We start from the raw sequence: 27,736 nt of genomic DNA, 5'->3' as shown, positions 1-27,736 counted from the left end.
TTGTAAGTCAGTAAAAGATGCGGTCAGCGGCCAGTGGGTGGGCCAATGATCTTGAGATATGACCGTGGCATCCGCCCCCGTATCTAGAATGCCCTTAAAATCCTTTCCTTCAATAGTAAGGGTTAGTGTAGGTCTATTTTTTGTGATTGGCTGGACCCAATAGGCATCCGAGGAGCCCAAAGGGGTAATGCCTCGGGGCCTGGAGGAAATTGAGGATGTATTTTTAGTAATTAAAGGCATAAGAATTAGTTGTGCTAGGCGGGTGCCCTGTGGAACGGCAGCCACTCCGTTAATAGCGGCTGCTAGAATCTTTATTTGTCCGGTAAAATCACCGTCAATAATGCCAGGAAAAACTTGAATGCCCTTAAGGGTGGCTGATGCTCTACCAAGAATAAGAGCACAGGTACCCGAAGGCAGAGGGCCCCACACCCCTGTAGGGATAATTTGTGGGCCCTGGGTGGAATCTAATATTGTATCGGAGGCGGCACAGAGGTCCAGTCCTGCGCTACCTGGGGTTGCTCGTTGGAGGGAAGTAATTGTTGAGGCATTTGAGGAACTTGTTGTTGGGCTTGGGCCTGAGGAGGGACAAACCGTATCGCCCCAGGGTTTGTCCTTGGATAATTTGGGGCCAGGGGCTGGCCCCTCTGGGAGTTTCCCGGCAGCCTAGGAGGGAGGGGCTGGCCTGAAGAATTAGTCTTTGACCTACATTCATTTGCCCAGTGATAACCCCTATGGCATCGAGGGCACAGGGTGGAAGGAAGTGGCCTACCTGGAGGGGATGGGGTTATATTTTGTGCCATAGGCCTGGTTGATGAGGCAGTGGGACAATCACGGGCAAAATGTCCAGGCTGTTTACAAGCATAGCAAGTGGAGGTTTTTGCGGAGGGGTTGTGAGCCGATTTAAATGCAGCTCCGATAGCCAGACCCATAGCGTGGGCTGATCCCACGCCAGCGCAGAGCCTCACGAATTCTGAAAGGTCATTTTTATGTTTATGAGGCCGAAGAACGTCCTTACAAACTGGATTGGCGTTTTCAAAGGCAAGGTGTGTAACGAACGCGCTTCCACTCTCTCCCGGGCCGACGAGTCTCTCAGCTGCCATATTAAGGCGCGAAACGAAATCACTATAAGGCTCGTCGGGCCCTTGTTGAACTTTAGCTAAAGAGGCGGTGACCGCTCCTCTCTGAGGGAGTTTTCTCCATGCCCCCATGCCGGCAGTGCTAATTTGTGTTAGTAACCCAGTAGGGAATTGGGCTTGTAAATTATTGGAGTTATACGGGGGATCTCCCAAAAGTTTTTTGAGGGTCCAATGTTTTGATGAGACTTTAGTAAGGTTTTGTTGAGCTAACTCTTTACAAATTTGAACATAATCAGCCCTCCACAGGACGTAATCACCCCCGCTGAGAGTGGCTCGGGCAAGAAAATCCCAATCATTAGGCGTGAACCAGCGGGTTTTTTGGTTTTCTAATAAGGCCTGAGTGTACGGGGCGGTGGGGCCGTATTGGGTGCAAGCTGTTTTAAGTTTTTCAATAAATTTGAGACTAAGCCTTTTGTAAGATGACGGTTGTCCATCTCCCGGTCCCTGATGGGGGGCCTGATCCTCTCCCTCTGACCCCGGATCCTCACTGTCTTCCTCATGTTGGTGGGGTGAATTATCCTCATCCTCATCTTCCCCATCAGTGGTAGGGTCGGACTGGCCTTGGGCTTGTCTCCTGGTTACAGGGAAAGCCAGAAGGGGTTGGGTTTTGGGCTTGGTGTTATTTTGCTTAGATCGTGGAAGGGGTCGTTCCAAGGCGAGATGGCGGAGCTCATCATCGAGGGTTCTTAGTTCTTTAAGGAGCTGGATGTGCTCCCGCCTGGCTTGAAGTGACTGCCGCAGAGCCGACAAGTCAGGTATAGGTGGGTTAAGATCGTGGAAGGAGGGGGCGCAAACGGTAAGGGGTAGGTGAGGATTATATGGCGGGGGTTTAGGGGGATCTGGGGCACTATGGGCAGTCTCCTCTCTCTCTTCAAAGGCTGACCGGTCTCGAATAACAGGATATAATTGGCCCGTCTTGTTGGAGAGGGAAGGGGTGGGCTCCTCGATCACATCTGGGGGGTCATCTGGGGTGCCATTATCAGAAACAGGGGGCATATCTAGAATGACAGAAGGGCATCTAGAGGGGGGTTGGGAGCATCGCCGTAGCGTCTCCTCGCCTTCCCTCACCAGGGCGTCGACAGCTTTATCTGTATGCCGGGTTTTTATAATATCATTAATTAGATTCCAATATGAAAAGATGGTAATAGGCACCTTGGCAGGGCCAAAAGTCTCATGGAAATCTTTTAGACAACTTCCAACTCTATTCCACTTAACCTCGTCGATTGTGCCTTCCTTGGGAAACCAGGGACACAGTCTTTCTATATGATCAAAAAACACTTTTAAATCTTTCTTTTTAACCCGAACTCCTCGTGTCTTGAGAGTATCTTTGAGGCTTTTAATGAACATTTCCCGTGACGATAATGCCTGCCCCATGGCTGTCACTTACCTTGCGCCGTCTTCGCTCCTCAGCGTCGACCGATGCTGATGATCTCGGGTGGGCAGTTCCGAGCTGGTCGCACAATCACTTGGATCCAAGTTTTCCTCCTGGAAGGCGGCGTTTCTCCAATCTTACAGGCACTTCGAGCCCCAAGGGCCACACTCGAGCCCCACGTTGGGCGCCAGATGTCCCGACCCGCGGGACAGCAACTGGGGTCGAGTACCTAGAAGGAGAAATGAGAGGGGCAGGAGACACAAGGATGGCAGCAAGACAAGTGCTGATCAAGCTGCAACTTTATTTTTTTGAACTGCTCACTATATATCATTGAGGCATGGGAAAGAGGAAGGGCTTGTCTTCGCTACTGCAGTGCTGACGCAATCAAGAAAAACCCGCGGGGCCCTATTACGGGAAGGGGCCCTGTTACGGGAAGCTACAAGATTAGGGAAGGGGGGTAGGGCGGTTACAGGCGCATGGCTTCTACAAGATTAGGGAGGGGGGCAGGGCGGTTACAGGCGCATGGCTTATAGTACATTTTATCTGACACGCCAGGTTTTTCTATTACCAAGAGGTAAGGCCACCTACTGCATGGTCCCTGACACCCAGATGGTGTTGTGGGCTCCTGGCATTGGCCTGGTCCAGCCTCAGCTGTTGTGGCCACTTGAGGAGTAAACCAGCAGGTAGAATCAATCAATCTCTCTCTCTCTCTCCCTCGTTTTCTTTTTTTCTTATTTTGACAGGCATAATTAGACAGTGAGAGAGAGAGAGAGAGAGAGAGAGAGACAGAGAGAAAGGTCTTCCTTCCATTGGTTCACCCCCCAAATAGCTGCTACGGCTGGCGCACTGTGCCAATCCAAAGCCAGGAGCCAGGTGCTTCCTCCTGGTCTCCCACATGGGTGCAGGGGCCCAAGCACCTGGACCATCCTCCACTGCCTTCCCGGGCCACATCAGAGAGCTGGACTGGAAGAGGGGCAACTGGGACTAGAACCCAGCGCCCATATGGGATGCTGGCACTACAGGCGGAGGATTAACCAAGTGAGCCACAGCTCCGGCCCCTCCCTCTCTCATTTTCTAATAAATAACTAAACAAATCTTTAGAGATTGGAATTAATGTGACAAGCCAATCCACACTGAGGTTGTCTTGAGTAATACTGACAATATATTTTCCTTCCAAGCCACATTTATAGTTTAACAGAGGACTTCCCACTCCTAGCTTACAGAGGTGGATGTGTCAAACCTTGTAGTAGCCAATGGAGAAGACAATAAAGTCAGGCTGTCTTTGTAAGGGCTTTCATAGCACACTACAAGGCCTGTAGCTACTATGCCTACAAATTGGTAATTTCTACAAATCATTAATCAATGTCCCCTCCAAAAAGAATGAAAGTTGGCAGCCAAATGCCTAGAACAGAGTGAGTAATGAATAAATGCTTGTTTAATTAGAATCTAAAACATTTAGGTGGCTAATCATAGGACCTACTAGACTGGAATTATCTGTGATTATAGAAATGTTATACATTGCACTGTTCAAAATGGTAGCCAGTAGCCACATGTGGCTCTGGAACATTTGACATGTAGCTACTATAACTGAGAAATGGAATCTTTAATTTTATTTAATTTGGATTAATTTAAATGTCAATTGCCATAAGTGGCTATGGCTATCAGGTCTAGACAATCACTAGACAGAAGAAACACATCTTGAACAAGTATCTGTCTCTCTGCTGCCCTTATAAAAAAGCAGAGCTTTTTCTGAATGAGTCCCATGATCCAAAATGCCTCTACCCCACAGGATGTCTTTTTCTTCAGTACAAAAGGATGCAGGGTGGGGAGGTCATGGGAGCTGATTTCCAAGGACTTGGTTCTTGCATTCCAGCTAGAATACCTAGTCCCAATCAAAGCAACTTTAAAGAGTAGCAGAACTCTGCAACATCATGCAAGGGCCACTTGGTGTTGCCTGGATGTAAACCTTACATGTGACAAATGCCACTGCCTGGAATTCCTTGGTACCCATTATGCACAGACCTAAAGCCTTCTCCCAAGCCAAGATTGAGGAACTACTTTCAAAAATCTAACCAGTCAAATTCAAGTTAGCAGAAATGGCTTTAACTGAAACTTGCTGTTTTCCCAGATGGAAAATGGGCTCTTCATTCTTTAGGCTGTTGAGACATATTTGAAGGAACTGAGGTTGTGTAGATTTTTCATGCAGCAATAAGATAAATGTTGTATAACTACTGATCATGGGTATTGTGAAGATGGCTTGTTAAGAGTTGCTTTTCATCAGGTTTGCATGTGGGAAATTTTATAAGGCTGATTATAGTTTCTTTAAAGTCTCCAAATGGGCAAAGGTTCTGAGAACCATGGACCCTAGGAGCTAATCACACAGCAATTATTCTACCCATAAAATGGATGGGCCCTCTACTTTGTGACAACAAAGAGTGATAAATAGTCCTTTTGCAATTAGATAATGAATACCCTGAGTTAATGTGTAAAAAAAAAGGTGTTTCCCAATTCTACTGGAGGCTCCTTTTTCACCAAAGGGTACTTCTGTCTCATTATCCTCTCTCCTCTCAGCATCCTCTTCTTTTTTCACTTCCTCTCCATAAAACTCAATGATAAGTAGTAAGCATACATCATCAGAGAGGATAAAACCAGGAGAGAAGAAAATCATTCCAGTTATTTTTTCTGAGATCCAGGCATGTGGATGTGTCTGAAGAACCAAGGTCAGAGTTAAGGGTCATTCATATTGCCTTGACTGTAAGTGTATTAAGATACATTTGGGACAGACTGAAGAACTATAGCCAGAGAACATTTATTACCTAATTATTTTCATCCTGGATCTACAGGGGTGAAGAAGGAAGTAGCTTGCCAAGCAATTCCGTCCTTGACCCTGTCCTCTTCTGAGGACTTCGGATAATGCTACTCAAAGCAGGCTCATCAAATCTGCACATGACATATAACTGGTAGTGACACCAAATAAACTTGTTAAGTAAGTCAAGATTAAAAGTGGTCCCCAAGAGGCTGGGTCAAAACCCTGAGGACAATTTAAAAGGGTGAAACTCTATATTTAGGTACAAAAGGATCAATAACACCTACCCAAGGTTAGGGTAGGCCTGGCTTGGTAGAAGTCCCTTAATAAGAAATCTTGGGATTTAAATTCAAGACCAAAAGGTAAGAGTAGATTCCACAGGGTTCCATGGTGGACCATTAAAAAAAAATCAATACAATTCCAGGCAGCTCAGATGGGGCAGAGCATTAGTTCACCATTATCTGAACTGTTTTCACCCGTTTACTAGCAGTTTGGTGCTAAGTCTTGGGCCCTAAACTCTAAGAGCAACATCTGACAGACTGGAACATGTCCAGAGAAGGATGGCCAGAGCGGTAAAGGGCATGGAGCCTATATTATACATCAAAAAGAACAGTTGGTAGAAGAGATGAGTAGCCCAAAGAAAAGACACAGGCAGGTGCAAAGCTTACCTTCATATGTCTGCTGGTCTGTCATTAGAAAAGGGAGTAGATATTTTCTAGGAGCTTCAGACCAAAGAAAGGATCCGTAGATGGTAAAAGTTACATGGAGACAGGTGCAATATAATGAAGAAATTTTTAATAATTAGAGTCATCCAAGAGTAGAATATTACTGCTTTTGGAAGTGGTGAGACATTCAAGAACAGATGGAATGCTCACTAGTCAATCAAGCAATACAGAGGATTTTTGTACAAGAGGTCAGTGTAAGCCTTCACACACAGTATTAAGCAATGTAATGCTGAGGACTTCAAACAGAATGAGAAATAAAAGTATGTCTTCCTGAAAGACAATGGACCTAAACATTTTATTATTTTTATGTTGCTTTATTTTTAATTATACAATATTTCAAGCCTACAGAAAATAAATATAATAGACAACCATTAATTAGCTTTTAAGAATACTTTTTTTTGGAGGGGGCAGCTCATCACCCTACAGCATGGGCTGCAAAATTCAAGAAAATTGTTTTCAAATGTTACATGGCAATGATATAAAACTTGAAGCTCTTATCTGTCCATGACAAATCTTGGGTCTTATTCAAAGGCATCATAGGACTTCATCACTTTCCTGCCCAGATTTAGAATTTGTTTCCTTGAATGTAATGGGATCACCAGATCAATTATTTTTTCAATTAAGAGTCCTGTTAAATCCCATGTAAAATGAGTTGCCAATCGAGATAGGACCTTGAATACATCAGATGATTGATGAGATATGTGGATGAATGGCAGAGACTGAGGCTAAGAATGACAATTCAGTTGAGCTATTTGTAATGGGGATGATTACTGGGAACCAAGTACAAATACTACTCATCAACTGACACTCAGCAGATTCTATAATTTTTCAAGAGGGAGTTTCAACCCATTTATTCTCTTCACACCTTTGATAAGTGGCCAGGGCAGGTATTAGTATTGCTGGCTTACAAATGACAGACTTGTAGCCCAGTGAAGGGACTGGCCCAAGCATAAACATCAAATTATTAGCTGAGCCATATAAAAACCTATCTCAGTGCAAAAGCATTGAAAAAATAACTTTAAATTAATAACAGATAACATTTATCAGTTTTACAGACACTGTATGAGAGTCATAAGCACTTTGCCCATATTCAATTAGTTTGCACAACAATGCTATGGGGTAGGTATTATTATGGTAGGTATTAATATGGTTATGTAAATGAGGTTTTGGAAGTTTATTATCTAGCTCAAGGTTTTGTTTTGTTTTTTGGACAGGCAGAATTAGACAGTGAGAGAGAGAGAGACAGAGAGAAAGGTCTTCTTTTCTGTTGGTTCACTCCCCAAATGGCCGCTATGGCCTGCTTCGCTGATCCAAAGCCAGGAACCAGGTGCTTCTCCTGGTCTCCCATGCAGATGCAGGGCCCAAGGACCTGGGCCATCCTCCACAGCCTTCCCAGGCCACAGCAGAGAGCTGGACTGGAAGAAGAGCAACCAGAACAGAATCTGGCACCCCAACTGGGACTAGAACCCAGGGTGCCAGCACCTCAGGTGGAGGATTAGCCTAGTGAGCCACAGTGCCAGCCTAGCTCAAGGTTTTTTAAACAGCAATCTAACATCAAAACTCTGCACCTTCACTGCTACAACCCAATCCAAGCTATCATCATTTCTCACATATACCACACCATACCCACAGCAAAGATTCCCAAATGTATTTCCTGCTTTCACTGATGCCACCTTTCTCCCCATATAGCAATCAGAGTAATATCTTAAAAATATAAATTAGCTCATGGTATACCCACGATCAAAGTCCTTCTAAGATTTCCTTCCATGGACCTTAGCAGAACATCCAAAAACCTACAAGTACTCCATGGTTGGATCCCTGCCTTCTTTTTTTTTAACTTTTATTTAACAAATATAAATTTCCAAAGTACAACTTTTGGATCATAGCAGCTTTTTCCCCCCATAATTTCCCTCCCACCCACAACCATCCTATCCCCACTCCCTCTCCCATTCCATTCATATAAAGATTCATTTTCAATTATCTTTTTTCTACAGAAGATCAATTTAGTATAAACTAAGTAAGGATTTCAACAGTTTACACCCACACAGAAACACAAAGTATAAAGTACTGTTTGAGTACTAGTTATACCACTAATTCACATTGTACAACACATTAAGGACAGAGATCCTACATGGGGAGTAGGTGCACAGTGACTCCTGTTGTTGACTTAACAATTGACACTCTTATTTATGGCATTAGTAATCCCCCGAGGCTCTTGTCATGAGCTGCTAAGGCTATGGAAGCCTCTTGAGTTCACCAACTCTGATATTATTTTTTTGACAGGTAGACAGAGAGACAGTGAGAGAGAGAGACAGAGAGAAATGTCTTCCTTCCACTGGTTTACTCCCCAAATGGCCACCACGGCCAGCGCTGCGCGGATCCGAAGCCAGGAGCCAGGTGCTTTCTCCCAGTCTCCCATGTAAGCGCAGGGGCCCAAGCACTTGGGCCATCCTCCACTGCCCTCCTGGGCCACAGCAGAGAGCTGGGCCGGAAGAGGAGCAACCGGGACTAGAACCCGGCGCCCATATGGGATGCCGGCGCTGCAGGCAGAGGATTAACCAAGTGAGCCACGGTGACGGCCCCTGATATTATTTAGACAAGGCCATATTCGAAGTGGAAGTTCTCTCTTCCCTTCAGAGAAAGGTACCTCCTTTGATGGCCCGTTCTTTCCGCTGGATCCCACTCGCAGAGATCTTTCATTTAGGTCATTTTTTTTTGGCCACAGTGTCTTGGCTTTCCATGCCTGAAATACTCTCATGAGCTTTTACCCAGATCCGAATGTCTTAAGGGCTGATTCTGAGGCCAGAGTGCTTTTTAGGACATCTGCCATTCTATGATCTTCTGTGTATCCCACTTCCCATGTTGGATTGTTCTCTCCTTTTTAATTCTATCAGTTAGTATTAGCAGACACTAGTCTTGTTTATGTGATCCCTTTGACTCTTAATCCTATCATTATGATCAATTATGAACTGAAACTGATCACTTTGACTAGTGAGATAACATTGGTACATGCCACCTTTATGGGGAACCCTGCCTTCTAAAAGACACATCTTGCACCACCTTCCTCCTAAATGACCACACTCCAGCCAGGCTAGTGTATCAGCACCTCAAATGCACTGAATGCTGTCCTGCCCCAGGGCCTTGTCATGTGCTATTCTATCTGCATGGGATTCTCCTTCACTCTCAGGTGCCAGATATAATATCACATCAATACACAACTGTTCCTTGACCAAATATATATTGAAGTCAAGGGCTCTTGTCAAGGACTCTCATAGCACTCTACAATTTCCTTCATTAACAGGCCATAGGAATCACACATTAGTATTATTAGTTGATTAAATTATATTTCTACACTAGACTTTAAGCTCCATGAAGACAAGGATCCTGTACACCTTGCCCACTGCTGTATCCTAGCACTTAGACACTGTTTGTCATACAATAGGAACACAAAATTTATTTAAGGGGCTGGTGTGGTACAGTGAGTTAAGCTGCTGCTTGCAATGCCAGCATCCCATATGAGAGAAATGGTATGAGTTCTAGCTGACCTGCTTCCAGTCCAGCTGCCTGCTAATGTACCTGGGAAAGCAGGAGATGTTGACCTAAGTGCTTGGGCCCTTGCCATCCACATGAGAGATCTAGATGGAGTTCCTTAATCCTGTCTTTGGCTTGGCCCAGATCTGGCTATTGTGGACATTAGGAGGGAACCAGCAGATGAAAGAATCTCAATCTCTCTCTCTCTCTCTCTCTCTCTCTCTCTCTCTCTCACACACACACACACACACACTCTGCCTTTCAAATCAATACATTTTTTTTAAATTAGCACAAATTAAAATGTATTTAATGAACAAATATATTATTAAGCAAAGAAAATTAAAACCCACACCTCACTCTTGTGCTCCAATGGTTAACCATATTGTCTTGGTATAAAGGGACCCAAAAGCAACATCTTACACCCACCCATTCCAGCACATCTCCTGCCACTCTGATACTGCTATGGAAGCGTAGTTTACATTTAAAGTTGCAAAAAGGAACTTTCCAAAATATATGTGTTTGTATGTTAATGCCTACATTTGTAAGCCCTTATGTTCAAGTAGGATCAAGTGTTGATAATGAATGTTTTCTTTTGCTAGCATTTAGATACATGCCATGTAATTGCAAAAATAACTAGTTAGACTGTCGGAAAGCAGTGTACTCCTGAGAGCAGAACAAAATGTTCAAGGGAATTAATCCCAAGATGATAATTAAACCATGGGATCATCAGTTACAGAATGGAGCTGACACCTTGTTCTGATTCTGGAAACTACAAATACCCACTGTGGTACTAGGACCTAAGAATAAAGGTATCAAGGTGGGCAGTGGCTGATCTATGGGATCCCAGGGAACATAGGAGCTGACCCCACTCACTATACCACATCCATCCTCTATCTAATCCCCCCTCTTCTACATCCACAGGCTAAACACAAATAGCCGGCTGGCGCCTGCAGCACTGGCATCCCAGGTTCTAGTCCCAGTTGGGGCACCAGATTCTGTCCCAGTCACTCCTCTTCCTGTCCAGCTCTCTGCTGTGGCCCGGGAGTGCAGTGGAGGATGGCCCAAGTATTTGGGCCCTGCACTTCATGGGAGGCCAGGAGAAGCACCTGGCTCCTGGCTTCAGATCGGCGCAACGCGCCGGCCATAGCAGCCATTTGGGGGGTGAACCAATGGAAGGAAGACCTTTCTCTCTGTCTCTCTCTCTCTCTCTCTCTCTCTCTCACTGTCTAACTCTGCCTGTCCAAAAAAAAAAAAACCACAAATAGCCAATTAAAGACAGCACCAATAAGGCAGCTGCCTATTTGGTGGACTTTGAAGAGAACAAGATACCCATTCTTCCCAAGTTTCCACCATTACAATAACACCTTTGGAATCTTCCAGATCTGTATGCATTTATCCTGGGCTAAGGCTTTGTTCTCTGCAAGGAGGAAGTCATATACTAGTCATTTGGTTCTCAATGTGGGAGGAGGGAGGTGGGGGTAGTGCTCCTGATATGCAGTGAATAGAGAAGTGCTGCTAAACATCCTACAATGCACACGACAGCTCTCACAACAAAGAATTCTCCATCCCACAATGCCAACAGTGCCAAGGTGGAGAAATCCTCAGCTGACTTATTTGCAAAGATTCATCTATCAGGCCATTAACAACTCAAACAGGGCAGGTTCTTGCAGAAATGGGAGTCGTGGTGGGTCAGATGGAACAAAAAGGAGGAAGAGTAACCTGATAGCAGTAACAGATAGGCTAGGAAAAGACTGAAATCAGGTGATCAATTAAAGAAACTACTCTCACTGTCTAAGAGAAGGAAGGTGAACCTGAACTGAAGATGACCACAAGGTGAAACTCCACATGCCTTAGAGGCATAACTGCTGTAGCATTACAAAGGAACAGTATGGGGTAGTGAGAAGTGAGCAAAAGCAAAGCTGACCATTAAGATTCTCTCTAATGTGGCTGGAAGAGGAGTGATGCATTAGAAGAAATAAAGACAAGAGGAGCAGACCCGAAGTTGGAGTTTGGGAGTGGAAAAACAAGATGCTTAGGTGCTGTTTTGTGAGCAGTTGGAAAACGAAGCAGCAGCAGCCGGAACTGCAAGGTCCTCATCATCCCATCATTAGTGAAGATGCTAAAGGAATATAGAGTGATGGTTTATGGAGGCAACAGGGATTTAGATTTAGGGGGAAATGGGATCTTTTGAAAAGGCAGCAATAGAGAGACTACAGACATACTGCAATGGCTACTAGCAATTACATATATCTTGAGTATATCAACTAAATTTTTGAACTTCCTGAAAAACTAAGGTGAGGACATGTGAAAATGGAATTACCTAAATCTGTATATATGAAATACATTAATTTTATATACATTAAATACAATTTAAAAAATAAAGGATAGAAAATAAAATGATTTTTTTAAAAAATGGAATTAGATGTATCATGTGCCATTCAAGAGGCCCAGGGGGTAAAGCTGGCTTCAATTTAAGAAAGAGTTTGCCAGCCATCACAGCTGCCCCACACACAGGAGGTAGCGAGCTTCCTTGTTACTGAGCAGATTCAAGAAGAGACAATATGACCTTATGGGAGGCAGTTCCTGTGTTTAGTGGGAGGTTGGACTAGATTCAAACTCCTAAATTTCTTAAGGAAGTAATATTTTAAGGGGGGGCAAAATGGTGGGAAGAGTATAGATTGATCCAGGGACTTACAACCTTTTTAATTTTGCTATGCCATGTATATTAGTTTTCTGTTTACTGTTATAACAGATCATCACAAAATTATCAGCTGGAAATGACACAAATTTATCATCCTCCAGGTCTTTAAGTCAGCCATCTGGCATGAGTCTCACCAGGCTAAAACAAAGGTATCAGCAGGGCTTCCCTCCTTCCTGGAGTCTCTAAGGCAGAACCTGTTTTCTTGCTATTTCCTTTAGAGACCACCCACATTCCTTGGCTTGTGGCCCCCTTTCACCATCAAAGATAGCAATAGGGCTAACAAGGGCTTCCCATATCATAGCACTCTGATATCTTTTTTTTATTTTTATATCTTTTATTTTTTTTATTGCCTCTGTCTTCAACATTTAGTGAGTCTTGTGATTGCAGTGTGCCACCCAGATAATCCAACATAAACTTGTTCTTTTAGAGTTAGCTGATTGGCAAACTTAATTCCATCTGAAACCTTAATTACTCTATACTGTGTAAGCTGATTCACAGATTTGGGGGGATTAGGATATTGACCTTATAAGGGAGGGCTTTATTTTGTCTACCACATAGGAGATGATACAGATACAGGTATGAGAGTGCCTCAAGAAGTTTGTGCCTTGTGGCACAGCAGGTAAATTGCTGCTTGGGACTCCTGCATCCTATATCAGAGTACCTTCCAATTCAACATCCGGCTAATGCATCAAACAGGAAGCAGATAATGGCTCAAGTTGGGACCCTGCCACCCATGAAGGAGACATGGATTGAATTTCAGACTCCTTGTTTCAACCTTGCCCAGTCCCAGCTTCATTGGGAAGTGAATAACTGGATGGATGCTCTCTGTCTCTGTTTTTATCACTCTGTCTTCTAAATAAATGAAATTTAATAAACTTTTTAAAAGTTCATGCAAATTGAATTAAAAGATAAATCTATTCTGGTGTAAATATTTTTGAAATCTATGTGAGAGAATGTCAAGAAGTTCATGGAAAATACGTATTGTGAGAAACTGCATGGATTTCACATTTTTGCACTAAAATAAACTTATTTTTTAATTGTTTTACCATGAACTTTTTGAAATGTTCTACTAGATCTATAGATACACTTATACATATATGTCCTAGGTAGTAAGCATCTCACCACTTACTATAAACATCACCATCACTTTAGAAATCATTCTACTTACAGTACTAAACACTAGGAATGATACAAAGAAAAAGACAATCCTTCCTAAAAAGTAGCTACTGATTGTATCTCAATACACACACACACACACACACTTATGTCAGCAGACTGAAAACTTCACCATGGACCAACGCCACAGCTTCAGAGAGCACCAGACTATATGATCTCTTAAGATCCTTCCCCCTCTAAGCTTCTTCGGTCCACTGGAATTCACTGTACTATGGTATCACTTGAAGAACCTTCTTGTGATATATCTATCAGTTCCTCATAGTTATATTTTTCTGCTTCCTGCTTGCTTTAAATGTGATCATTAAGTCAGCAAGAGACTTTAGTTTCCTTTTTCCCCTTGTTTCAAAAGAGTATGAAAAGCGCTCTGTAAATGATATGCAATATTGTTACTCTGATCTTTGGGGCAATCAAGTTGTTTGACATTTTGGTAATGATGCCTTTTGGAATGTGGGTGGTGTAATTAGCTGCCACACTGTACATGAACAATACCTGTCCCAACCCTACAGACTTGGGGCCTATAAATAAAAGCATGACAGCTGGCTCAAGCCTTGCTTGTCACTCACCATTGAAGGGAATGCAGCTGGGGAGCTACACTGGAGCCCCCAGGAATCCAGGATGAGGTCAGAAATGACATCTTCAGTGAGAAGAAATTGGTATTTTGCTTGTGTGAAGAGATGGAGACAGGTACTTTTAGGAAGCAGACAGCCAAGCTATTTCCTACTGAGAAGGCACAGAGGCCCCAGGGAGAGGACAGCATTTTACCAGTACAAGGGCATTACCCAGGAATGGGAAGAGACAGAGGACAGCAGCTTGTTCTTCAACCAAAGTAGCAGGGATTCGTTCTTAACCCGTTATTATCCAGACATGAGAATAGAAGGGAAAAAGGCACTGAAGAAATGATACAGTGGAAGAGAAGCAAAAGTGTGCATGTCTGGGGACTCAGTGTGAGACTGAGGGCAATAATTACTGTGGGAAGGATAATGTGCCGAAGCTCATAGAGGGCAAACATGTTAACAAAGAGAACAGGCTATGTGAAGCTGATGTACTTTAAAGCTTACTTATTTTCTTCATTTCTTATATTCTGTATATATGTTTTAACAGGAACTTTTTCTCACTCCTATGTCTCCTGACAACCTACAATAGTTTTTAGTCATAGTAGATGCTCAATAAATATGCATTGAATGGTTGAATGAATACATAGCTAGTATTCATTTAGTATCTCTATTATATATGTCAGGCAGTTTTAGGTGCTTCCAATCAATGAATTGATTTTAACTTTCACAGCAATGTTGAGAGACACTATCATCCTCCTCCCAATTTTGCAGTTGAAGAAACTGAGTCAGAGGTACAAAGATACTAAGTAGCTGGCCAAATTACATGATGGATGTAGGACTTCAACCTTTATGGTCCAACTTCAGAACCTGCTTGCATAAAAACGATCATATAGTGCAGCTCAGAGAAGTAACTTGCACAAAGGCATGCAACTTGTGATGGGTAGAACCATGACTGGGACCAAGGTCTACCAATCACAAAAGCTGCTGCACATCAGAAGCCTTCTTTACTTCCTGATGTCCTAAGATTGCCAAGACAAATATTTCTTCTATCACCATTTTACCAAGGATGGTCTTCTCAGATACAAAAATGGGCTCAACAAAAGGAAAGAGATATTCCCTTAAAAGAATCAGGAGTGCGAAAAGATCACCTATCAGCAACCAGCTCTCACTGTTGAGATTTGGGGCTGCACAGAGCATGGGAAGCAGCTGGTAGATGAGTCATGGGAAACCCCTGGTGGATCCATCTATCCTACCTTGACTGAGAGCTAGATTTGGAGGGTAAGTCACTTTCATGCCAGGCAAATCCTGACCCTTGCTGCCTTAGATATCTCTGGAGTAGCAATGGAAAGGAGATGCTGATGAAGCATTTCTAAGACACTGGTTCATAATTAATTGTGTGACCTTGTATAAGACCCTTCATTTTTTGTGTCACAATTTCTTTAAGACAGGCAGGCATCAGACGAGTGGGATTCTGTTAAATCAGAAGAGAACCACTTGATATTTTTTATATACTGGAATTTTCCACATAAGATTTTATTTGGAGAAAAAGGATTCCACAACTAAGAAACATGCCTGAACTGCCACCTAATAAAAACTCTTGATGTTCCATCTAACTCAAAAATTCTAAGCATCTGAAAACATGAACACTGCCCTATGGCTCAGTTCAGTGTTCCATTCAACTCTACTTTCTGCAGCCAAAATTGGGCAAGGATCCTCTTGAGAGCACATGCACGGATCACTTACTCCCCAATTTCTTTCAGATGTTATCAACCCCATCCTCATATGGCAGTTATCTTCCCCATTGGTCTACTGCTCTCCGGGCCTTTCATTTACATTACTTGTACACCCATATGTTGGAGTGGATGGAATAAAATCAGTATTTGCAGGACAGCCATACCTCTGTTTTATATGTTTACTTACTGTTTTATCTGCTTATTTAGTCTCTCCAAAGACTTCCTTTCCGTGTCCACCACCATGTGTCTACCTTTGGGACAAAGGTAGCATATTATTCCCTGAGGATTGTAACTAATCTTTAATATTCCTGAATTCCTTGCCTGAATCACAACCAAAACTGCATGCTTAGTTTGGATTTTTTTTTTAAATTTTCAGTGGGTTCTCTCACATTTCCTCCCCACAATTCTTATAAGGTCTTCTTTTGTCTCATTCTGCTTATCATATACACAGACTTAAAGATCTCACTAGGCAAATCTTCCTGGAAACTATTCATAAAGTTTTGCCCAAGTCTGGATTCCACAATACCATGTGATTCCCTTGTTATAAAACTTTAAAAAAAATCAAAAGCCACTATTTGTGGGAATGTAAACTGTTACAACAATTATGGAAGACAGTATGGAGATTTCTCAGAAACCTGAAAATAGATCTACCATATGACCCAGCCATTCCTCTCCTGGGAATTTACAAAGAACAGCTAAAAGGAAACCTGTAGAAGTGAAATGGACACTATGAGAAACAATGACCTGATCAGCCCTTGTCCTGACTGTCGAGGAACAACTTACTATTTTATTCCTTTTAGTATTATTTTGTTCTACTTAATACCATTGGTTGAACTCTTTAATTAACACACAATTATTCTTAGGCATCTAAATTAACTGAAAATTGATCCCTGTTAAATATAAGAGTGAGAATAAGAGATGGAAGAGATGTACAGTTTGGCACATGCTCACTCGGATGTACCCTTAATGGCAGAGCTAGAAACGTGCCAGGGGATTCCAATTCAATCTCATCAAGGTGGCATGTACCAATGCCATCTCACTAGCCAAAGTGATCAGTTTCAGTTCATAATTGATCATAATGATAGGATTAAATGTCAAAGGGATCACATAAACAAGACTAGTGTCTGCTAATAAAAACTGATAGAATTATCCAACATGGGAAGCAGGATACATTGCAGACTCATATGTCCTAAACAGCACTCTGGCCCAGAATCAGCCCTTAAGGCATTCGGATCTGGCTAAAAAGCGCATGAGAGTTTCGCAGGCATGGAAAACCAAGACACTGTGGCACAAAAAATGACCTAAATGAAATATCTCTGTGAGTGAGATCCCAGTGGAAAGAACGGGCCATCGAGGAAGGAGGTACCTTTCTCTGAAAAGGGAGGCGAGAACTTCTACTTTGACTACGGCCTTGTCTAAATAAGATCAGAGTTGGCGAAATCATGAGGCTTCCATAGACTTGGCAGCTCATGACAAGAGACTCGGGTGATTATTGATGTCAAAAATAAGAGTGTCAATTGTTAAATCAACAACAGGAGTCACTGTGCACCTACTCCCCATGTAGGATCTCTGTCCTTAATGTGTTGTACTATGCGAATTAACAGTAAAACTACTACTCAAACAGTACTCTATACTTTGTGTGTCTGTGTGGGTGCAGTCTGTTGAAATCTTTACTTAGTATATACTAAGTTGATCTTCTGTATATAAAGATAATTGAAAATGAGTCTTGATGAAGAATGGGATGGGAGAGGGAGTGGGAGATGGGATGGTTGCAGGTGGGAGGGAGGTTGTGGGGGGAAAAGCCACTATAATCTAAAAGTTGTACTTTGGAAATTTATATTTATTAAATAAAATTTGAAAAAAAAGGAAATGAAATCAGAATACAAAAAGAGCTATCTGTACCACCATGTTTATAGCAACTCAACTCATAATAGCTAAAATATGGAATCAACCCATATGTCCATAAACTGATGACTGGCTAAAGAAAATGTGGTATATGTATACTATGGAATACTACTCAGCTATAAAAAGTATAAAATCTTTTCTTTCTCAGCAAAATGGATTCAATTAAAGACCATTATTAGTGAAATATGCCAGTACCCAAAAGATACATATCATATTTCCCTGATCTGTGATAACTAATATACAGAGTACATAAAAAGCAAAATTGACTTTTTGAGATTTGGTTATTGTTTATAGCCTTTGTCTATACTCTTGAAGAGCATTGGTTTTTCTACTTACTACTGGCTGAATTCTTTATTTAGTGGAGGGTTATATGCCATGGTAAAAATTAAAATAAAAATAAGAAAGGAAGGAGGAAGGAAGGTGGGAGTGTGAGGGAGGAGGGTAGAGTAGGAAGTATCATTGTGCCCTTAAAACTGTATACATGAAATACATGAAACTTGTTCACCTTATATAAATAAAGGAATATAAAAACCCACAATGTATCATTTGTGCATGTGTTTGTGTATTTTTAAAAGACCAAGGCAATAGGGGCCGGCACCATGGCTCACTTGGTTAATCCTCCACCTGCAGTACCAGCATCCCATATGGGTGCCGCGTTCTAGTCTCAGTTGCTCCTCTTCCAGTCCAGCTCTCTGCTGTGGCCCAGGAGGGTAGTGGAGGATGGCCCAAATGCTTGGGGCCCTATACCCGCATGGGAGACCAGGAAGAAGCACCTGGATCCTGGCTTCAGATCCGCACAGTGCCAGCCGTGGCGGCCGTTTTAGGAGTGAACCAGCGGAAGGAAGACCTTTCTCTCTATCTCTCTCTCTCACTGTCCATAACTCTCCCTGTCAAATAAAAAAAATTGTTTAATAAAAAAAGACCAAGATAATAATAAATACAAAAGATAGCAGTTACCTGACAAAGAGATAGAAAAACAAGTTATAAGCAATGTTGTTTGGTTGGGTATAGGTTTGTGGGTGTTCCCTATAGCCTAAATTAATAGATAAATGAATGCAATAAAATATTAAAATTCTATGTATTAACTAGTAAGGATTTATTAATTCTATACACTGGAGGTTCAAAAACAATGATTAGAAGACCAATAGAGGACTAGAGGACTTTTTTATAAACAGAATCTCACAACTATTAACATTCTTGTTTATTTCTTAAAATATTTTTAAAACTTTTAATTAACGTGCAATATTTGTACATTTTTATGGGATACAGTGCACTATCTCAACACATAAACCAATCAAACTGAGTAATTAGCCTTTACATTTCCTTATCTTTTCTTTTTCTTTGGTACCTTCGAATTCCTACTTTGCAGTTCTTTGGACAATATACAATACACTATTGTAAACTATAGTCACTGCACTATGCAATGGCACCACAGAACTTGTTACTTCTATATGATTGTGTTTTGGTACCTGTTGTCCAACCTCCCTCTAATCTCCCTCCTCCCATCCTACTCATCCTCTAATAATCATTGTAAGTTCATATTCTAAGTCCTAGTCTCTAGTAACCATTCTAATTTCAGATTATCTATTTCTGTTAATTTCCACATATGAGAGAGAACATACAGTATCTTTGTTTCTGTGCCAGGCTGATTTCACTTAACGTAATGATCTTCAGTTCCATCCATGTTGCTGAAAATGTCAAGATTTCATTTTTATGGCTGGGTTATATTCCATTGTGTATACATACCAAATTGTCTTTACCTATTCATCCTTCAGTGGACACCTATGTTATTCCAACTTTAGACTATTATGAATGATGCTACAATGAACACGGGAGTACAGGTATCTCTTGCGTGATGATTTCATTTCCCTCAGATATATATACAGAAGTGGCATAGCTGGGCTATATGGTAGGTCTGTTTTTAGTTTTTGTAGTATCTACATACTGTTCACTGTAATGGCTGTACTACTTTACAATGCCACCAACAACATGTGAAGGTTCCCTTTTCTTCCCATCCTCACCAGCATTTTTTATTTTTTTTGTATTTTTGAAAATAGCCATTCTAAGTGAAGTAAGATGACACCTCATCTTGCTTTTGATTTGCATTTCCCTGATGGCTAGTGATATTAAGCATTTCTTTTGTGTATTTGTATTTAAGATAGTTGTTTTCATGGCCACTTGTACTTCTTCTGAGAAGTCTATTCAAATACTTCGCCCACTTCTTAACTGGATTTTTTAAATTATTGAGTGTTTTAAATTTCTTATATATGCTAGACAAAAATTCTGTTACATGTATAGTTTCCAAATATTTTCTCCCATTTTGTCAGTTGTCTCTCCACTCTGCTGATCGTTTCCAGGCTGTGGAGATGCTTCTTAGTTCGATATAATCCATTTTATCTATTTTTGTTTTTGTTGCTTTTGCCCTATGTTTTCTTCTTGTAGTTTTGAAGTTTCAGGACTTTCACTGGGATCTTTCTTCCATTTTGAATTGATTTTTGTATAGGGTGAGAGGTGGGGGCATCAAAGTTCAATCTTCTACATATGAATATCCAGTTTTCCTAGCACCATTTATTGAAGAAATTGTCTTTTTTCTGGCATATGTTTCTGGAAACTTTAACAAAGATCAATTGTCTGTAGAAGTGTGGATTAATCTCTGGGGTCTCTGTTTTGTTCCATCACATTGTCTGTATGCCAGTACCATTTGGTTTGGTAACAATAATTGTAGTATGTCTCAAAATCTGGTCTTGTGATGCCTTTTTAGCTTTGTTCTTTTTGTTCAAGATTGCTTTGGCTGTTTAGATACTATTGTACTTCCATATGAATTTTAGGATTGTTTTTTCTAGTTCTATGAATAATATCATTGCTATTTTGCTGGGGATTGTGTTGAATCTGTAAAATGATTTGGTTAATATGGATATCTTAATAATATTAATTATTTTAATTTGAGAGCATGAGAAGTCTTTCCATCTTTGTGTCTTCTTCAATTTTACCCATCAGTGTATCATAATTTTCATCGTAGAGGTCTTTTATTTTGGTTAAGTTTCTTCCAAGGTATTTTTCCTATAGCTATTTTGAATGGTACTGCTCTTGCAATTAATTTCTCAGTGAATTCATTATTGATGCATAAAAATGCTACTGACTTTGTGTTGATTTTGTATACTGCAACCTCACTAAATTTGTTTACCAATTCTAATAGTCTCTTGGTGTAGTCTTTTCTCTCTATAGAATCATGTCATCTGGAAACAGGGAAAATATGGCTTCCTCCTTTCCTATTGTGTGCCCTTTATTTCTTTCTCAATGGCTCTGGTTAAAACTTTCAGTACTATATTGTATTGAATTAGTGGAAAGAGTGTACATTTTTTATTTGGTTCCAGAACTAAGTTTTCTGCTTTGCCTCATTCAATATGGTGTTGAATATGGGTTTGTGATATATAGCCTTTATTGTGCTGAAGTATGTTCCTTCTATAAACTATGTTGTTTTAGGTATTTATCATAAATTGATGTCAAATTTTTTGTTGAGATGATCATGATTTTTATACTGTATTGTGTTGATGTGATGATTTATGTTGTTGATTTGCATATATTTAACCATTCTTGCATCCCTGAAATAAATCCCACATAATCATAGCAGATTTTTTGAGGAGTTGTTGGATTTGATCTGCTAGTGTTTTATTGAGAATGTTTGCATCTATGTTCATGAGGAGAATTAGTCCACATTTTTTTGTGTGTGTGTCCTTCTCTGGTTTTAGAACCAAAATAATTCTAGCCTTGTAGAATGATTTTCAATGGGTTCTTTCCTTCTGCGCTTTATAAAAGTTTGAGAAGGACTGTTTAAATTTGTGGAGATTTGTATTGTGGCCTGATACAGAGTCTATTATAGAAAATATTTATCTGCTGATAAAAAAATTTCCTTAAAAATTTGGGATAATTCAGCAATAAAACCACCTAGTCTTGAACTTTTCTTTTGGGGAGACTTTTGATAAGTGATTCAACCTCATTATTCATTCAACTTTTCTATGACTTCATGGTTCAATTTGGGTAACTTATATGTATCTACAATGTATTTATTTCTTTTCAATTTTTTGGCATACATTTGTTTGTTCATAATCATCAGAGATTATTCTTTATATTTCTTTGTTATCCATTGTAATATGTCATTTTTCATTCCTTGATTTATCAAATTGACTCTTCACCCTTAGTCCAGCTAAAAAAATCAACATTTCACAAATCTTTTGTATTTTTTAGATTATATTAATTTCTTCTTCTTCTTTGTTATTTCTTTCCTTCCACTAACTTTAGGTTTGGTTTGTTCTTTTTTTATGTAGATCCTTGATATGCATTGTCACATTGTTTATTTAATATCTTCATATATTTTTGATGTAGGCACCTATCGCAATAAATTTTCCTCTTAGTACTGATTTGCTGTATCCCATAGGTTTTGTTGAGTTTCCATTTTTGTTAGTTTCAAGGAATTTTTTCTCATTTCAGGAGCACATGTGTGTGTATAATGGCCATAAGTTCTCTTACTGTTGATTTCTAGGTTTTTTTTTCCATTGTAGTCTGAAAAGGTACATGATATGATTTTAATTTGTTCAAATTTGTGGAGATTTGTATTGTGGCCTGATACAGAGTCTATTATAGAAAATATTTATCTACTGATAAAAAGAATGTGTATGCTGCAGCTGTTAGATGGAATGTTCTCTAAACGTCTTTTAGGTCCATTTGGTCTATAGCACTTTGGTATAGCTTAACTCTCAAGTTTCTATGTTGAATTTTTGTCTGGATGAAAGTGGGGTGCTGAAATTTCCCTCTCTCCCCCTACATTATTATTGTATTGGAGCTTATCTCTCATTTCATAACTAATAATGTTTGTTATATAAAATCAGTGCACCAGCTTTAGATGCATATACATGTACATTCTTCATATCTTCTTGTTGAATTGATTCCTGGATCATTATATAGTGACCTTTTTTTGTCTTTTTTTTTTTACAGTTTTTGTCTTGAAGTCCATTTTGTTTGATATAAGTATAGATATGCTTGCTCGTTGTTTCCATTTGTATGGAATATCTTTTACATCTTTTCACTTTCATTCTCTGTATATCTTTAATGATGAAACTATTTTCTTGTAGGCAGTATTTCATTAGGTATTGTTTTTAATCCATTCACTCAGTCTATATCTTTTGATTGTGAGATTCAGTCCATTTGCATTCAATGTTATTATTAATAAGTTAACTTAGTCATATTTCTTTTTTTTAAGAGAAAGATTTTATTGGACAAAATTCAGCAGACCGGAGGGAAGGGGCAAAGAAGGAAAAGAGGGAGGAGAGCGTAAGACAGATCAAGAGAGATAGACAGAGGTATCAGGAGACAGAGAGAAGGAGAGAAAGAGAGAGAGTGAGAGAGCAGAGGAATGATGAGGAGAGAAGAGAGAAGAGAGCCACGTGTTAAAACCCAGCAGGATGGAGGGAAGGGGTGAGGAAGGAAAAAGAGGGAGAATGAGAGCCTAAGAGAGATCAAGAGAGAGAGAGATCAGGAGATGGAGAGAAGGAGAGAGAGCGAGAGAGCGAAGAGACCAGAGAGAGAGAGGAGAGGAGCAGAGAGCGCAGAGAACTCATGTCATATTTTAAAATTTATTTTGTCTATTTTAAATACCCTTGGTTCTTTTTCTAGTGGGCTTTATGATTTCATGTTTTCATGATAGTTATTATCTTTCTTTTGCTACTGTATACAGGACTCCCATAAGCATCTTTTGTGAGGCTAATGAATTCCCTCAGCTCTTGCTTATCTTTGGGAAAGCTTTTACTTCACCCTCATTTATTAAAGATAACATTGTGAGGCTAGTATTGTGGCATAGCATGTGAAGCTTCTTCCTGGGATGCCAGCATCCCATATGGGCACCAATTCTTGTCCTGGCTGCTCCACTTCTAATCCAGGTCCTTGTTGATGGCCTGGGAAAAGCAGTGGAAGATGATACAAGTGTTTGGGCCCCAGACACCCACATTGGAGACCCAGGTGAGGATCCTAGCTCCTGGATTTGGCCTGGCCCAGCACTGGCTGTTGTGGCCATCTGGGGAGCGAACCAGCAGATGGAAGACCTTTCTCTTTCTCTCTCTCTCTCTCTCTCTTGCTCTCACTCTAATTCTGCCTTTCAAAATTAATAAATTAATAAATTAATAAATAGATCTTTTTTTAAAAAAGAAAGAAAGATGGACCCAGTGCTGTGACATAGTGGGTAAAGCCACCACCTTCAGTGCCGGCATCCCATATGGGTTCCGGTTTGAGATCTGGCTGCTCCACTTCTGATCCAGCTCTCTGCTAAGGCCTCAGAAAGCAGTAGAAGATGGCCCAAGTTTTTGGGCCCCTGCACCAGTATGGGAGACCTGGAAGCAGCTCTTGGCTCCTGGTTTCGGATAGGCACAGCACCAGTCATTGTGGCCAATTGGGGAGTGAACCAGCATATGGACGACCTCTCTCTCTCTCTCTCTCTCTCTCTCTCTCTCTCTTTCTCTCTGCCTCTCCTTCTCTCTCTGTGTAACTCTGACTTTCAAATAAATAAATAAATAGTTAAAAAATATAACATTAGTAAGGTATTCTTGGTTGACAGTCATGCTTTGGAATATATTATTCCATTCACTCCTGGACTGTAAGATTTCTGTTAATAAATCTACTGTAAATCTAATGGAAATTCCCTTAAAAGTAACTTGGCACTTTTCTCTTGAAAAATTTGGAATTCTCTCTGTGTTGCACTTTTTCAAGTTTGACTATATTGTGCCACAAAGATCTTTTCTGGTCATGATAGTGGGAGTCCTATGGGCCTTTTGTACTTGGATGTCCACATCTTTCTCCAGATTGGAAAGTTTTCAGCTATTATGTCATTGAATTTGTTTTTTAAGATTCCACTCCTCACCCTCAGGAATTTCTCCAATTTGAATATTTGCTCATTTAATGGTGTCCCAAAGGCACAGGAGGCTGTTTTCTTTCTTTTTAAATCTTTGTTTTTTTATCTGACTGGAATATTTAAAAAGCTTCATCCCCAAGTTCAGGTATTCTTCCTTCTGTTTTATCTAGCCTGTTATTGAGAATTTCGACTGTATTTTTATTTGTCTTATTTATTTCTTATTTATTTCCAAGATTTCTACTTGGTTCTTTTGCAAGATCTCTGAGTGAATTTCTCGTACATATAATGTATTGTTTCTCTAATTTAATTTGTATTCTTTTATATACAAACATTGAATACTTCAGGAGACATCTTGTCTGTTACCATAGCATTGTTGTGCTTCTTTGGAGGTGTAATACTGACTTACTTTTCATACTTCCTGTGTCTCATATTGATCTTTGTGTTTCTGGTAGATGAGTTGTTTATATCACTTTTGATGAGTGGCTTTTTCCTGAAGATCTGTCATCAAGTATCCATTTGGTAGCTGATTCTGGTTATATTTCCAGTTGGACACTGTAGTATAGTCTTCCCTATATTTTCTTCCATAACAATTGGTGGCAGCAGCATTATATGGTGTGTTCTTCTTGGTCCCAGAAGCAGTATATGGGCCATGGCAACAAACCATAGGGCAGGATCTGGAGTTGTGGGAACACCATCCCTCAGTCTACTATGGCTGGGGTTGTGAGAGTACAGGCCTGGAGATCAAGTATACTTGTTGGCAGCAGACAATATTTACTTTTACTTTCTGTTTCCTTCCAAGATGTGAATGGCTTTTGGAAACTCACCATGGATCACAGCTATAGGTTTTTCTGTTTTTGATTGGGATTCTCATTATTGAAAATTTGTTGCATTTCCCCACAAGGCTCTTTCTTCCATAGAGTTCATAGATCCTCATTTTTTTCTTGTAAGTTTATAAGGGGCTGAGAGTTATTGGCTACCTTCTGAATCATTTCAGTTGAAAGTCCATGAGTGCTTGTTCCAGCTTTCCAGCCTCATGATCATTATTAAGGACAGCTTCTATCTAGGTTGCAAGATAAGATACAGGATGCTCAGTTAAATCTAAATTTTGGATAAATAATAAATAATTTTAATATATATTATTTGGAGCATAATTATACTATAGATAATTTGTTATTTATCTGAAATTGAAATTTAATTAGACAGTCTATATTTTTATTTGTTAAATTTGGAACCTCTATCTTATACGGAACAAATTACCCTTTGATGACACTGTTTGAAGTATGAGTTTTGAGGCTAGATTCAAATTCAAATTCTGGCTTCTCAACTGACTAGCTAGAAAATTCTTTTGTCTCAGAATTCTTACCTATTAAACAAGATATTTAAATACCTCATAAGGTTGATAGAAATATTGAATCAGATAATTCTTCTACAGTATTTAGCATAATCCCTGGCTGTTATTATTACTGGCTGTTACAATTACTACTGATATTTTAATAGAAAATTATGTGTACTGGTCAAAATTTGTCCTGGTACTATAAAACTCTCTGTTTAGAAGATGAATTTGAAAATGAGACTTTCTTTAGTATCTCCAAGACATCCTTTTTCTGAGTACTCCATTTGGCCTCCTGTAATGAAGTATCCTAAATTCATTCTCTAGTTGGCTTTTTCCTTTTAATATAAAGACCTTTTCTGTGCATGCTTGTGTAGGCCACTTAGAATTCCTTTTGGAGACGGCCAATTGAGTAATAATCACCTTTGAAATGCTACCCTCAAGCCAATAATTTGAGTGTGACTGATAGAGAACAGGCCTGAACTACTTAGATTTAAACAGGATGCAAAAAAAGCAAGATGACACGGACACTGAGGACTCTATTTCTCAAAACAGGGCCAACAAATGAATGAGATTGGTTATTACTTGTCTCCTTCCTACTTTCATTGACACCCTTCTTTTAGGTGTGCCAATGCCTTCATTTTATCTCCTCTCAGGAAGAGCTTCATACCCTCTCTTCAGACACATTCTGTTTTTTGATTCACCCATCCCTATCAAAACTTACAACCGTGGCTTTCCCTACTTGTCTTGATATCTAAATGGGTCATATTAATATATCTTGCCATAATAACAGCTTTAAAATATTCTATTTAATCCCTCCCCAAAGTCATAAACTGTTTTCAACACCGTGAACTTGCAGAAGTGAGCTTACCACTGGTATTTAGGGTTTCCTGTCAGATAAGGGAGACCATGCAGGACCCCTTAAATCATACCATATTATGCCTGTTATGTTTCCTTCGCATGAATGGAAGGGAGCAATGGTGCAGATAATCTGAAGATCATTTCCACTTGGTTTGGGAATGCACCACACAGTGTTGTTGTAGCTGATTTGCTTTGCTAATTACATTCTACTGAAGCTAATATTGAAATTGGTTCACATTTTTAAACTCATCTGGCCAAAAGAGGGATCAGGCAGTGGTATAGCCCACTTTGGAAAAAAGGAAAGCTGACAACAACCATGAGGGAGACATGAAAGTTCTGTAGGTGAGCTAATAGAGTAACACAAAAGGATCAAGCTAGAACTTGGCTGATTATATACATGGGCAGAATAGGCAGCCACCTACCCTCTGTGACTCCACAGGCACTGAAAAGCTAGTCTCTCCCATTACCTGCCCAAAATCTTAAATGTTTTAAATTAGTAGCATATATTAATGGTCTTAATCATACTGTGACCATGGTTAAAGCATAGTGCCTAGAACAAGTAACATATTTCCTTACAGACACGTGAGCAGTAGTCCAAATCTGCAGTCATTATTGTCCCCTAGGAGAAAAATCACTGAAGGAGTAGGACACGAGCCAGTTACACCTTGATGGGGGCTTAGTTACACTAATAAACCCCTGGGTAGCTATGGTGGTAGTACCAGTGCAGCAACTGCCACAGAGGTGAGTGAGGACGGGTGCAGAAAGAGGGAATTACAACTTTCACCTCTTCCCACAATCTCTTAGTTTGCTGCCCATGGTAAACATAGATAACATGTAACTGTGTCAGATAAATTCTTCCCTTTCTTACTTTCCTGTTGGGCTACTGAACTTAAAAGGTTTCTCAAGATTTTCTGAGGTCTTGGTTTTCTTACGAGGCATGTAATTTAGAGCCTAACTGTGCATTCTATTGCCAATCTTACAAGCTGCAGCAAAAGACCATGGGGCTAT

General features: G+C 40.3%; 1 protein-coding gene across 2 annotated transcripts in view; it reads left to right on the top strand.

The window, feature by feature from the left end:
- Nucleotides 1-27,736, top strand: part of GRIA3 (glutamate ionotropic receptor AMPA type subunit 3) — a 308,553-nt gene that overhangs the window by 64,274 nt on the left and 216,543 nt on the right. The gene's annotated exons all lie outside the window — the stretch shown is intronic.

The sequence above is a fragment of the Lepus europaeus genome, chromosome X, assembly GCF_033115175.1.
Source record: "Lepus europaeus isolate LE1 chromosome X, mLepTim1.pri, whole genome shotgun sequence".
Classification (NCBI taxonomy): domain Eukaryota; kingdom Metazoa; phylum Chordata; class Mammalia; order Lagomorpha; family Leporidae; genus Lepus; species Lepus europaeus.
The sequence above is the reverse complement of the archived record's forward strand: the minus strand, read 5'-3'. Positions and strand labels throughout refer to the sequence as shown.